This window comes from Petaurus breviceps, unplaced genomic scaffold (assembly GCF_028583685.1).
Source record: "Petaurus breviceps papuanus isolate PSGF00001 unplaced genomic scaffold, PetGlider_PUasm1.0 154, whole genome shotgun sequence".
NCBI classification, from domain to species: domain Eukaryota; kingdom Metazoa; phylum Chordata; class Mammalia; order Diprotodontia; family Petauridae; genus Petaurus; species Petaurus breviceps.
The window spans coordinates 12674676-12687553 of NW_027185715.1; the positions used below are offsets into that span (position 1 = coordinate 12674676).

The following is a 12878-nucleotide window of genomic DNA, read 5'->3' on the forward strand; positions in this document are numbered from 1 at the left end:
AAAGTACTGTTTAGTTTGATAGATAGCATAACTGTAAATCCTGATTATAACTCTAGAGTGATAAAGTTCTTAACATGTCCTAGGAAGTAAATATTTAGTTTCACCGACAGCAATATTTTGTCCTACCTGGTTGTATTTGGACACACACTGGTGTTATCATCATCATTCAGAGTCACAAACAAAGCTATTTAGTCTCATTTATAATGGCTGACTTTGAGTATTCTGTTGTTTCAGGCACTGAATCACATCAATAACAACAATGGTGATAATTTACATTTATTTGGTGCCTCAGAGTGGCAAAAGTCTTTATATATGGTATTTCATTCATATGCTAAATGTCACAAGTTACCTCTCCTGAATGTTATAAAATGAAGGAGAGTTCAACTCCAGCTGGGCAGGGGAAGGAGGGGAATGGGATCAGAGATGTCTCGGCCAGGAAGGTTGCATCTGAGATACATTTTGAGGGATGGGCAAAACAGGTAGAGGTTGAAGGTGGGTGGCATATTCCAGGTTTGGGGACTATTCCTACTTTTCACGAGACAGAGAGGAGAGGGAGATGGCCTCAGATTCAGGAAGACATCAGTTGACATATTGTTGGACAACTCTCTTAATACCAGAAGTTGCAGAAAAGGGGCCAATTTGCATTGGTAGAGGGAGGCTATTACCAGGAGTTTCCCTATACCCATGAAATCATAGTCTGGTCCCTATCTCTATTCTTCCTACTAAGTATACAAAAGAAATCCCCATCATAATAATGAGTTCAGAATTTAATTGCTCCCTGGGGCGAGTTTGTATAATTTTTTTATGCTATGAATGACCAAGTTTTCGTGATTTCCTTTCTTACCATATTTCAACGCTGCCTCTTTTTCTGGGCATAGGTCACACAAATCAAAACATAACTCATGCATCATGGGCAAATATGTTTTCTCAGAATCTGCCAATATGTTTATAAAACATTTTGCCAAGATATATAACCACCACACAACAATCAATAGCTTCTCAAAAAAAAAATTTATGTTCCATTGACCTGGCCTCTGATTAAAACCAATAGAGAAGGAAAGACAGTAAAGACCGACTCTGTGACCTTTTTAACCAAGGGAAGTATCCCCAGAGACTTTTTAGAAGTTGGGGCATTTATGAACACAAGTGAAACAGCTGGGGTTGCATCCTAGTAAGTGCGAACCGAGTTCCCCTGGGAAATTACAGGGACACCTGTGTCTTGGCCCTGAATGACTCGTGTTTTAAGAAAAGGAAGCAAAATGATCATGTTGGCCCCTGGTCAGGACGAGCTGCTGACTCAGAGGACCTTAGGAAGGAAGCAGCTCTGGCCTCTATTTCTTCTTTAACTAGGGTAGTAACACCTGCCCAAACTGCTCTGGTACACTGTGAGTTCACATAATCTGAAAAATGGCAATTGAATGCATACTGTATTTCTGGCACTGTGTTATACAGAATCGTTCACCTGAAGAAGCTTATAGTCTCTTGGGGTGGAGGGAGATACGAGAAGTACACAATCAGAATACAAGGCAGAATTAATAAAATCAGTGAATAGTAATAGTTGGCATTTGTATAGTACTTCAAAGGTTTGCAAAGCACTTTACAAATAATATGTAATTTTATCAGCACAACAACTCTGGGAGACAGGTGCTATTATTATCCCCATTTTATCAAAGAGGAAAATGAAGCAGGTAGAGAGGTTAAAGTGACTTGCTCAGGGCCACACAGCCAAGAGTCTCTGAGGTCAAATTTGGACTCAGGTCTTTCTGACACCAGGCTTGACATTCTATACCTATGAACTAGGAAGTGTTAGAGGGAAATATGAAAAATCTTACTTATCAGAGTCTCAGAGAAGACTTCATTAAGAAAATGGCCTTTGAGATGGGATATATAAGGACAGAGAGGAAGAGGGAATAATAACATACACACTCAACTGGGTACAGAAATCTATTTTTTAGGGGCAGCTAAGTGGCGCAATGAATAGAGCACTGGTCCTGGAATCAGGAGGACTTGAACTCAATTCTGGGCTCAGACACTTAACACAAAAACTAGATGTGTGACCTTGGGCAAGTCACTTAATCTCAATTGCCCCTCCAAAAAAAAAAAGCAAAAAAAAAAATCTATCTTTCCCTACAGGAAAGTAGGAGGGGAAGGGTTAAAGAGAAGGGAGGAGGGGGATGGTGGAGAGGGTGGTGATAGAAGGGAGGGAAGACTGGGGGAGTGGTAGTCAGAAGCAAAACACTTGAGGAAGGATAGGGTGAAAGGAGAGAGAGAGAATAGAATAAACAGTAAGGAAATAGGATGGGGGGAAATAGTTAACAATCAAAACTGTGAAAAAAATTTTGAAGCAAGGACAGACAGGTAGAAATTTGAAAGAAGGACATTCAAGGCAGAGAAAACAGACACAGCAAAGTTGTGGAAGTGGGAATGCATAGGATGTATCCTGGGGGCAGTTTGACTTAAACTGTAGGATGAAGGAACAACTCAATTTAATTCAATTCATTAAACTTAAATTTGTAAGGGCAGTTAGGTTGTGGGCAGAGTGCCAAGGCAGGAAGACTCATCTTCCTGAGTTCAAAATTGGCCTCTTAAACTGTGTGACCCTGAGCAAGTCATGTCACCTTGCTTGCCTCAGTTTCCTCATCTGTCAAACGAGCTGGGGAAAGAAATGGCAAACCACTCCAGATCTCTTCCAAGAAAAACCCACACGGGGTCAGGAAGAGTCAGTCACGATTGAAACAAATGAACAACAACAAATTTAAATTCACTGAATATACATTAAGCACTAAGAAGAAAGCAGAAGAGCAAGCCCAAAAAGACAGGCTGGGGATACATTATGCAGGCTTTTCAATGTCAGGGTAAGGAGTTTGGACTTTCTCCTGTAAGCAAGGGGGAGATGATGGAGAATTTTGATCAAGGGAGGCATGTAAGCTGAACCGTGTTTTAATAAGATTAATTTTATAGCACGGTTCAGGATGGATTAGAGCGGGAAAAAGTGGAAGCAAAGAAATAATGTAGATTGCAGTGGTCTAGGCAAGAGGTAATAAGGTCCTAAGCTAAGATGATGGCAGTGAGAATGGAAAAAGGAGGAGAAAATGATTGAACAGAGAATTTTCTCTATGGAAAAGGCCTCCCCCACCAACAGCGATTACTGTGAAAACCTGACTAAAAATGAATAAAAGATAAGACAGGGCTTCTTGAATTATTGAGGTCAGATACTCAGTTTCCTTTAGGTAGGAAATGACTTTTTTTTTTAAACCGGATAGTCATTGTAATTTTGTATGGCCACCCAAATGCCTCATGTGGAGCCCCAGGGGGAAGCCTGAGTATAAAATGAGAGAAATGGGCATCAGTGACTGAAAACTGTTCAAAAGCCTACCCTGTGAAGTCTGTTATATCACATGTGGCAGTGTGGTGGGCCTGTAGGCAGTGGAAAATTTAGGTGATTTTAACAGGTTTACTACTTAGCAATAGAGGGAAACCTACACAGGAATTATAACAATAGACCAAAGGGGAACTTTACCAGTTGTAGAGGTTTTATTAGTTAATCTTAATCCTCTATGCATAGTTTAGGAATCAGGCCTTCATCTTTCTTAGTTATTTCCTTCTTTTTCCTGACCTTGTCCCTTTGTCCTCAGTTGCCCTAAACCTATTCTTCTTTGAGTTGAATGCCAGTGCTTAACCACAACTTTTCAGTTGTGTCTGACTCTTTCTGACTCCATTTGGAGTTTTCTTGGACAGATATTGGAGTGATTTGCCATTTCTTTCTCCAGTTCATTTTATAGATGACAAAACTAAGGGCCAACAGGGTGAAGTGACTTGCCCAGGGTCATACAGCTAGTAAGTGTGTGAGGCCAGATCTGAATTCAGGAAGATGAGTCTTCCTGATGCCAGGCTTGGTGCTCTATGCACTGGGGTACCACCTAGCTAATGCAGATTCACATAATTTGCTGAAACTGTTAGGAGTCTGGCCCTTCTAGAAACTAGACTGGATAATCTATTGCCAAGTCTTGATGTTTCAATCTTCCCTTTTCTCCGCCCGCAGAGCTGGCAAGCTGATACAAGCCTTCATCACCTCATGCCCGGCTCACTGTAATAGCCTTCTGGCAGGTTTCCACACAGCAAATCACTTCCCACTCCAATCCGTCCCCCAGTCAGCCACCAAAGTGATTGTCTTAAAAAGCAAGTCTGACCATTCCACTAACTAGCAGCTTCCTATTACCTCCAAAATCAGATTTACAAAGCTCTGTTTGGCTTCTGACGCCCTTTACAATCTGGCTTCTCCCTACCTTTCCTGCCTCCTTACTCATTACTCCCTTCTATGTAACTTACAATCCAGCCACACTAGCCTTCCTGCTGTCCTGCTATGTGACACTCCTCCGACTCTGCCTGTCCTCCATGTCTCTAAGCAATGCTCTTCCTCCTCATCTCAGTTTCCTGGCTCCCTTCAAGACTCAGCTCTAAGCCCACCTTACGCAGCAAGCCTTTTCTGGTCCCCCTTCACAACTGCGGGTGTGTTCCCTCTGGGACTGCCTTCCATTTACACGGCACATATTTTGTCTACAATTTTTTTGTACGCTGTCTTCCCTATTAGAATGTCAGCGGAAGGACTATATTTGTATCTTTTTTTTTTGCATCCCCAGTGCTTACCCCTATGCCTGTCATAAAGCTTAATAATTAACTAAAGACTGACTAACTGTCAAGACACTGGGGACATCAGTTGGTAGAGCAAGGATTTTCTTTCTTCTTTGTCTGATGCAGATGAGTCTTTCTCCTGGCTATCAGAAATACAAGGAACTTACTGTTACCTTGCTTACCCTAGACTAGGAGTTCTTAACCCATGAGTCACTGAGTCAATAAACATTGTTGCTGTTGGTTCTTGGTTTGGTAAGAGGACCAGTGACATCATGATGTGATGGGTGATGTTTTGACTTGTGCATGAATTGGATTTAAGTGAGGCAGAACTGCCCAAAGGTGGCAGCTTCATTCTCTCTTCCAGAGTCCAGAGCAAGACAAAAGTCAGGAGGACTGGTCCACTGACCTTGGCATCTTCAATGTCTCTAAGCATTCCTCAGCACCTACTTGAGCCTTCAACGGAACAAATTTTTCTCACCTGCCCATTCTACCATGGGAAGTCTTCACATGCTTGGGGGTAGACCTCCCTTTAGTTCAGAGGCAGGTTTCAGGTCTGTGCATTTAAAACCTGGTTTATCCCATCTGTTAAGACAGTTTTATTGGAGTGTGTTTCTTGTGCATGCTACAGCTTCTTGGAGCCACAGGTGAAAGTTGGGTCAACGGTAGACACCAAAAGTAGATAAGCAACCCAGAAAAGGTCTCTGAGAGCCCTCATACCAGAGGTGCTAATCTCCACCTCCCATGTGCTAAGTCCAGGGGATACAAATAAAAACAAAGACAGTCCCTGCCCTCTAGGATTTTACAAATTAATGGAAACTTGTTTTGTTTTTAAAAAATATTTTGAAACCTGTATTTCAATGTAATTGGTTTTTGATCTTAAGAATTTTATTTTTTGCATTTAAAAACATTATTCTGAGACTGCCAAAGTGGTCCATGACACACAAAAAAGGTAAAGAACCTTAGACTTTTTGACCATGGATGTACAGGAGCTCTGTTCTTGGCCCCTGGCTCTTTGGATGAGAAAGATCATTCCTTTCCTGGCCTCCAAAGATTACTTCTTGGGCTTAAGTCATCTTCCATTATTCACAGATTCTCTCCTCTGTTCCCTTCTCCTCTTTCTCTCCCTCTTCCCTGTTACTCCCTCCTACAGAATGAAAGAGGCTCATCTTTATATTAAATATAGGAATATTAAGTGTTTCAGAAAAAAAATCAGCATATGATGTTAAAAAAATCATAGATTTTGAGCTGGAAGGCAACCCCTTTCTACTGAAAATGATGAAACTAGGGGCGGCCAGGTGGCTCAGCGAGTAAGAGCACCGGCTCCAGTGTCAGGATGACCTGGATCAAATCCGGGCTCAGATACTCAGCACCACACCCAGAAATAACTGGCCGTGTAACCTTGAGCAAGTTACTTAACCCTGATTGCTTATTAAAAAAAAAAAAAAAGAAAATGATGAAACTAAAACCTAGAGGGGGGATATGACATCACTTGACTAGGGTTACCCAGGAAGTCAATGGCAGAGTCAGGATTGAAACCCAGGGCCTCTGATTGAAAATCCCAAGCCCTTTCCACTAAATCAGTAAGTTTCTCCTGAACCTATGAAATTCATATGATACATGAAGGAAGGTTCTGTTTTCCAGGGTATATGGTTCAAAGAGTAGAATAAATTATCTAACTTATATGGATCATATAATCTTTTGCTTTAATTGGATTATAATTAAATATATATATGTGTGTGTTTATTTACATACACACACACATATACATCCACCCATATATCATACATCTCTCTCCCTCCTCTTTATCTTCTTCCTTCCCTTCTCTTCCTCTTTCTCTTCCTTCTTCCTCTTCTTCTTCTCCTCCTTCTCTCTCTCTCTCTCTCTCTCTCTCTCTCTCTCTCTCCATCTCTGTCTCTGTCTCTTTCCCCCCCCTTCACAGATAACAAGTGAATTTAATTGCCTTTAGATTGAATTGCGGGCATAGGTTTTGCTATAAAATTAGCAAAAATGGTAGCAATTGTCCTTCTCTTACTTAAAATATAAAGGGGGTGGGGAAGGGGAAAGAATTAGATTTGTTTAGTCCTTATCAGCAAAACAGTTGTATGACTATATCAAGAAACAATAGGGAGCTTCAGTTAAGCTAGTCCTAACAAATGAGCCCCAAAGTAAAAGCTTCATCTATGAACTTGTTAAAACAGAAAAGACCACATCTTTATCTTACTTATTCAGCATCTGTGGGGGAATGGGTTCACCAAAGAGATTATTCCTCTTTCTGTAGTTCTGAACTCTTTCTTAGAAAGGTACGCCCACATAAGTCACAGGATGCAGAAAGTTCTCAGGAAAAAATATTGCTAGATGGTTTGATGCAGCTTTTAACTTGTCACTGGAAAGAAAGAATCTATATTCAATTTCCCTAACCGTCTAGTACAGGTCAGAGGCACACAGAGAGCTGAGTGAATTCCAAAGGACATGTGGAAGAAGAAGTGAAATTGGTATCTGATCGGAGAAAGCATCAGTCAAACCAAAATGGGCTCTCTCCACATCTACCCGGTGTACTCTCTTTGTCCTGCTAGGCCATTTCACTTTCCTAAAAATAAAAAAAAAAAACAACAAACCCACAATGCCATAATAAATCACTTTGTATTATAGCAGTAGCATCAATAAAAGGAATGTCTGGTGCTAATGTGCTATAAACATCTCATCTGGAACTTCAGAAAATTAACCTAAAACTGCTCACCACATTCAAAATCACAGTGACTCATTTCCGAGTTAATTAGGTATGGCAGAGTGAGCAGTAAACCAAGTGTGAAATGCTTTAATGAGGTGTGTCTCAGAGACTAGAGCTTCCCTTCTGAAATACGGAAAAAGTTTTGGTAAGTGGAAAGAGTTAAATAACCAGGAATGTGTCCTCAGAGGAAACGAGAACTCAACAGGAATGTTTGTTCTACTTTTCTGTGGCCCCATTTCTAGAAGAAACTCTAACGGGATCCAGAAGTTTCCTTGCTTCCCCCCTTGTGTCAGATTCACAAAACCCAAGTGATTAGGAAACAGAAATTTTATTGAGTAACAAGAAAATCAAACAGCACAAATGCAGTCGGCCTTTCCCGACAGAGTTTAAAGATTTATGACGTTATCTGCAGGCTAACATCAAATAAAGGCTCATACATGGGGTAGACATTCTGCACACTCATTATATATGCATTGGTTGATGTCTGTTCAATATCTGTCCGTGTTACTGCAATCTCTGTTAGATGGTAAACTCCTAGTGTTCAATACTTAGAGACCCTCGCATGCAGAAACAAGCTTTGCGTAAGCATGAAAATGAACTCTTGTCAAGTTCAAGATCAAATTCTGATTCTTCACTATGATAAAACGAATGCTACTCAAGAGAAAATATAAACTCATAGTGATGATAATTAAAGTGAAACCCAAAACTGCCAAACCGCCACTCATTTAGCAAATAAACCTATGATCTCTGCTATTTATCCTGCTACAGAGTAATATACTTCAGAACTATGACTAGGGTCCCACTCTAATTCAATGCTAGAAAAGATTTGGGATTTCATCAGTATGGACAGAAAGAAAAATCATTTTTTCCGTGACTTAATAGAAGATACTTCAGGAATAGCTGCTGTCCCCTTTCTTCTTTTCCTGTGCCCACCCCCAGGCATCACCTGGCAAGTGACCAACCTTCTGGAGATAAGTCTTTGCACAATTAACTAAGCTCGTCCTTGGACAACAAAGTGCTTATCGCTGGGCCCATACTTGAACTATTTTCATCCTAGGAGGCCCTGTCAGATAGCATGCTCCACTGACAAAGCTTTTGAGAACCCACGTTCTTTTCCAACATCATAATGAAGCATTTAATAGAGAATTATCTTACTGTTGGTTTTAAAAAAGTACATATTAATAAGTTCCTAACAGTGTTAATTTATTTTTCATTCATACTTCATTTTAGCTCTTTGGAAATAGGCATAGACTGCTCAACTCTCCTCTCCCCCTCAACCTAGCAAAACAAACTGGTCTCAGGAAAGAAGGCAGCAAGGAACCACGTGACCAGGTTAAGATGGTGGCTGAGAGAATGAATAGGATGGTGACTTCTTATTTCAAAATTGACCTGTTTCTTAAGAAAGGAGATCACCCCCAACAACTATCAAATCTGGCTTAAAGTTTAAAGTGCAGAAGGTACCATTTTCTCTCCCATTTACAAGGCAGGCTACAGAGAAAGGAAAGTAATTACATATGTGAGTTGATCAGAAATTGTGGGAAGGTCATAGGGAAAATACACAGAGGATTTCTGTTCCCTCTTGCATTCTTATTTCTGCAGGAGCCTAGAAATAGCTCTGTACTCTTTCTGCACTTTCCTTCCTGGTGGGCACAGGAGTTTCTTGATGCACTTCCATCCCTTTTGCTATGGTTTCCTGTTGGGCTAACAACCCCTCCCTCCCCCCATATGATAGTTTTCAGTGTCTCTGCCAGGATACTGGTGGAACAGGGTATGCCTGCCTCTCCCTTTTCCTCCTCTGTGTGTGTACACACATGTATATATATGTATACACATGTCTATACCAGGGGTGGGGAACCTGCGGTTTCGAGGCCACATGTGCCTTTCTAGGTCTTCGGGTGTGGGCTTTTGACTGAGTCCAAGTTTTTTAGAACACGTCCTTTCATTAAGGGGATTTGTTCTGTGAAGTCTGGATTCAGTGAAAGGGTTGCACTTGAGGACCTAGAGAATATACGCATAGGCATATACATATGTACACACACAGATTCAGATAGTACAAGAAGATGCTGATTTTTTCCCCTTTTCTTCTTACTTTCATTTTCTTTTCATTCTTGCACCTGAGATTTAGAGCTGGTAGGCCGCGTGACTCCATGCCAAATAAGCCAAAATGGATAGATCCTTAAAAAAAAGTACTGATTAAAAAAACAATCTAATTTAATTTTATTTGAATGTTTGTGTATCTTTAGAGTTATAATTAAGAATTTACAGTCTCGATTTGTAGAAGCCATTTTTGACTGTTACATGTTTCTGCCGAGCCAGTCAAATCCAGAAACGTTTATGAAATAAATACTTTTTACCTGCCGGGCACTCTGCGAATAAGTACAGGAAGGAAGAGAGAGACAAAAAGCAGTCTCTGTTCTGGAAAAGCTCAGTCCAATGGAGGAGACAGCATTGGAACCACTATGTATAAACACGACATACACAGGATAACCTGTAGAACACTGAAGGGAACATAACTAGCATTAAGGGAGACTGGGAAAGGCTTTTTGAAAAAGGCTGGGATTGTAACAGGGACCTGAAGAAAGCCAGGGAATCCAGGAGACAGAGATGAGGAGGGTTAGCTATGTAAGGGCCATGGGGGACTGCCAGAGGAAGCATATGGAGTTGGAAGATGGAATAGGTCCTGAAAGGAACATGGAGAGCCAGGGTCACTGGATCACAGAGATTGTATTCAAAGTCCATTCACACTAGTACGTCCTCCTTGACTTCTCCAACCCTTGCACATGCCCAGTGGAAAGTCCATTGCGCTACTAAATCACCCCAAATAGCTGCTGGCTTTGGAAGGGGGCTCAAATGAGCTGTCCCTGAGACAAAGCTCATATTGCCACGCTCATGCTTCTGGGTTTATTATCAGCATTATTTCAGGAATGGTACTATTACAAGATCATGACTAGCACCCTCATGAACCATAGCCCAACTTGGCTTTGCAGACTCATCTCTCACTGCTTCCCTTCATGCACTCTCTGCTTTGGCTAAACTGGGGCTGGTCTTCATTTTCTGAACGTGACTTCTTTTATTCCCTGAGCTTGGCTCACACTTCTCCCTCTGGCTATGATGTCTTTCTCCCCATATCTGCCTACAGAAAGACCAATGGCTAGAGGAAACAGTGGAGCTGGAAATAGGGGCTTAGCGTTTGTACACCAAGATTGGCCTAGGGCAGGGGTGGGGACTCCGTGGCCCTCTAGGTCCTCAAGTGCCAGCACTTGCCTCAAGATTGCAGGTTCCCCACCCCTACCCTAGGCCAATGACAGCAATAGGGGAAGAAAGAGTAGGGATTGCTGATTAGTGGATCATTAAGTAGGTGGAAACCTTGATGCCTTCAGGAAGTTTTAATCTAGCTATCTACTTTCTCCTTTTCATCTAATCTATTCTATATCTAATATGGTCTATCAATCTAATCAATCATATTTATCTAATCTCTGATTTATTCTTTTTTTTTTTTAAGCAACAGACATTATTCTGAGAAGGGGCCCAAAGCTTCACCACATGAACAAAAGGTTTCACAAGACAAAAATGATGGAGATCTCTTTGCACTAATGCTATGGTCAGTCATCTCACTTAGGGAGAAAAGAGAGGTAATCTAGGTCACTCCGCAAACATTAAGGTAGGCATGGGAACAGGAAAGGCAGCAAGGGAATGAAAAACACCAATAAAACCTATATACGTAGCTAGAACCCAAAAGCAAGTATGGCTGGCCATCATGCACACATCTTTGATACTGTCAGATTTTTTAAAGCTAGAAGGACCTTCAGAAGCCATATAGCTTAACCCAAAACTGAAGATAAATCCCTTATCACAACATACCTGACAAGTCCCACTACTGCTTGAAGACCTGCCATGATGGGAAACCCACTACCTCCCAAGCCAACCCATTCCATTTGGGCCCAAACCTAGTAGTTGGGAAGTTTGTCCTGAAATCAATTAAAAAACAAACAAACACAAACCCTTTCTAAATAGAAGTAGAGCCAACTAATTAAATCTAACTAAAGAATAGATCTAACTAAAAGCATTTCCAAGTTCATTAGTCTTCTGTGGTTTTTGAGAATAAATACTGGAGCCTTCTTCCTATTTCTCAGTAACTGAACTCTTTGACATAGGAAATTGGCATATCTACTAAGTCTTCACAGTTAAGAGTGGGAATCATCATCATCATTTTCAAGATCATTATAAATTTATGCAGTATATCAAGGTTTGATGCTTTAAAATGTTAGCTGAATTGAATCCTTCACATCAATTCAATAGTTAAGATATTTATTATCTAGAAACAAAGGAAAAGATCTCAAGTCCTATATCCTAATAGGAATTTAATTTATATTATCTTAGGGCAAATAAACAGACTGGGAGCTAATGGTTGCTAAAAGAATCATGAAGTTCTCCCACCCAATAACCATTACCTACTAAAAAAACAAAAACAAAAACAAACCTTCCAATGTCGTGAGCAATCTCTCTGAGACAAAGGAACCAAGGGAGGCCAGACGGTATGGTAAAAAGGATAGTGGCTCTGAATTGGAGGACCTAGGTTTAAATTCTGTCACTCATGTGTAACCTTCTGAAAGTCACAACCTCCCTAGGCCTGTTTTCTTATATAGAAAATGGGGGGAAAGGGGGGAGGAGAGGTTAAACTAGATGGCTTCTCTACATTCTCTAAAGTCATTCTCATAAGTAGGTAGCTAATGTTTATAAGGATAATGTTTCATAGCGAAAGTACCAAGGCACCAAGGGAATTGTTGAATTTTTTAAATAAAGTAAGGAAGTATAAAACCAACAGAAAGAGGTGGAACCAGATGAAAGCCTTGATAATCCTCTTGCATTACATATTTTTTTATTATACAATAACATTTTTTCAATAAAACTTCTTATTTTTCAATAAAACCTCTTGGTTTTGAAATCTCTTTCCCTCCACAGTTTTCTCCACACATTCTAAGATTTTGGGAAACTGCTATCCTTGCACAAGATACTCTTATCTCCCAAATGGGCATTTTCACTGGCTGTCCCTCAAGTTTAAAATGATCTCCCTCAGGCAGTGAGGAAATTAAATGGATATAGCACTGGTCCAGGAGTAAGGAGGAGCTGAGTTCAAATCAGGTCTCAGACACTTGATACCTACTAGTTGTGTGACCCTGGGCAAGTCACTTAACCTTGAATGCCTCCCCCCCCCAAAATCTCTCTCTCCTTGTCTCCACCTCCTCATTTCCTGGGTTTCATTCAAGTTTCAACTAAAATTTCATCTTCTGCATGAAGCCTTTCCTGGTTCCCTTTAATGCTAATTAATGCCTTTCCTCTGAGATTATTTCCAGTTTAGCCTGTATATATATATATATAGTTTACACATGATTGTTTGCATTAGATTGTAAGCTCTATTGTTTCCACGAGTCTGTAAATTCTTTGAGTGTAGGAACTGTTTTTGTCTTTATTTCTATCTCCAGTATTAAGCACAATTACCAGTATGTAGTAGGTGCTT

The 12878-nt window shown here is 40.6% G+C and overlaps 1 protein-coding gene and 1 long non-coding RNA gene across 2 annotated transcripts in view; one reads left to right on the forward strand and one right to left on the reverse strand.

Annotated features, from left to right (window-relative positions):
• GRIP1 (glutamate receptor interacting protein 1) overlaps window positions 1–12878 on the reverse strand; it is a 243127-nt gene that overhangs the window by 87352 nt on the left and 142897 nt on the right. The gene's annotated exons all lie outside the window — the stretch shown is intronic.
• The window catches only part of LOC138155759 (uncharacterized), a 99163-nt gene that overhangs the window by 76498 nt on the left and 9787 nt on the right, over window positions 1–12878 (forward strand). The gene's annotated exons all lie outside the window — the stretch shown is intronic.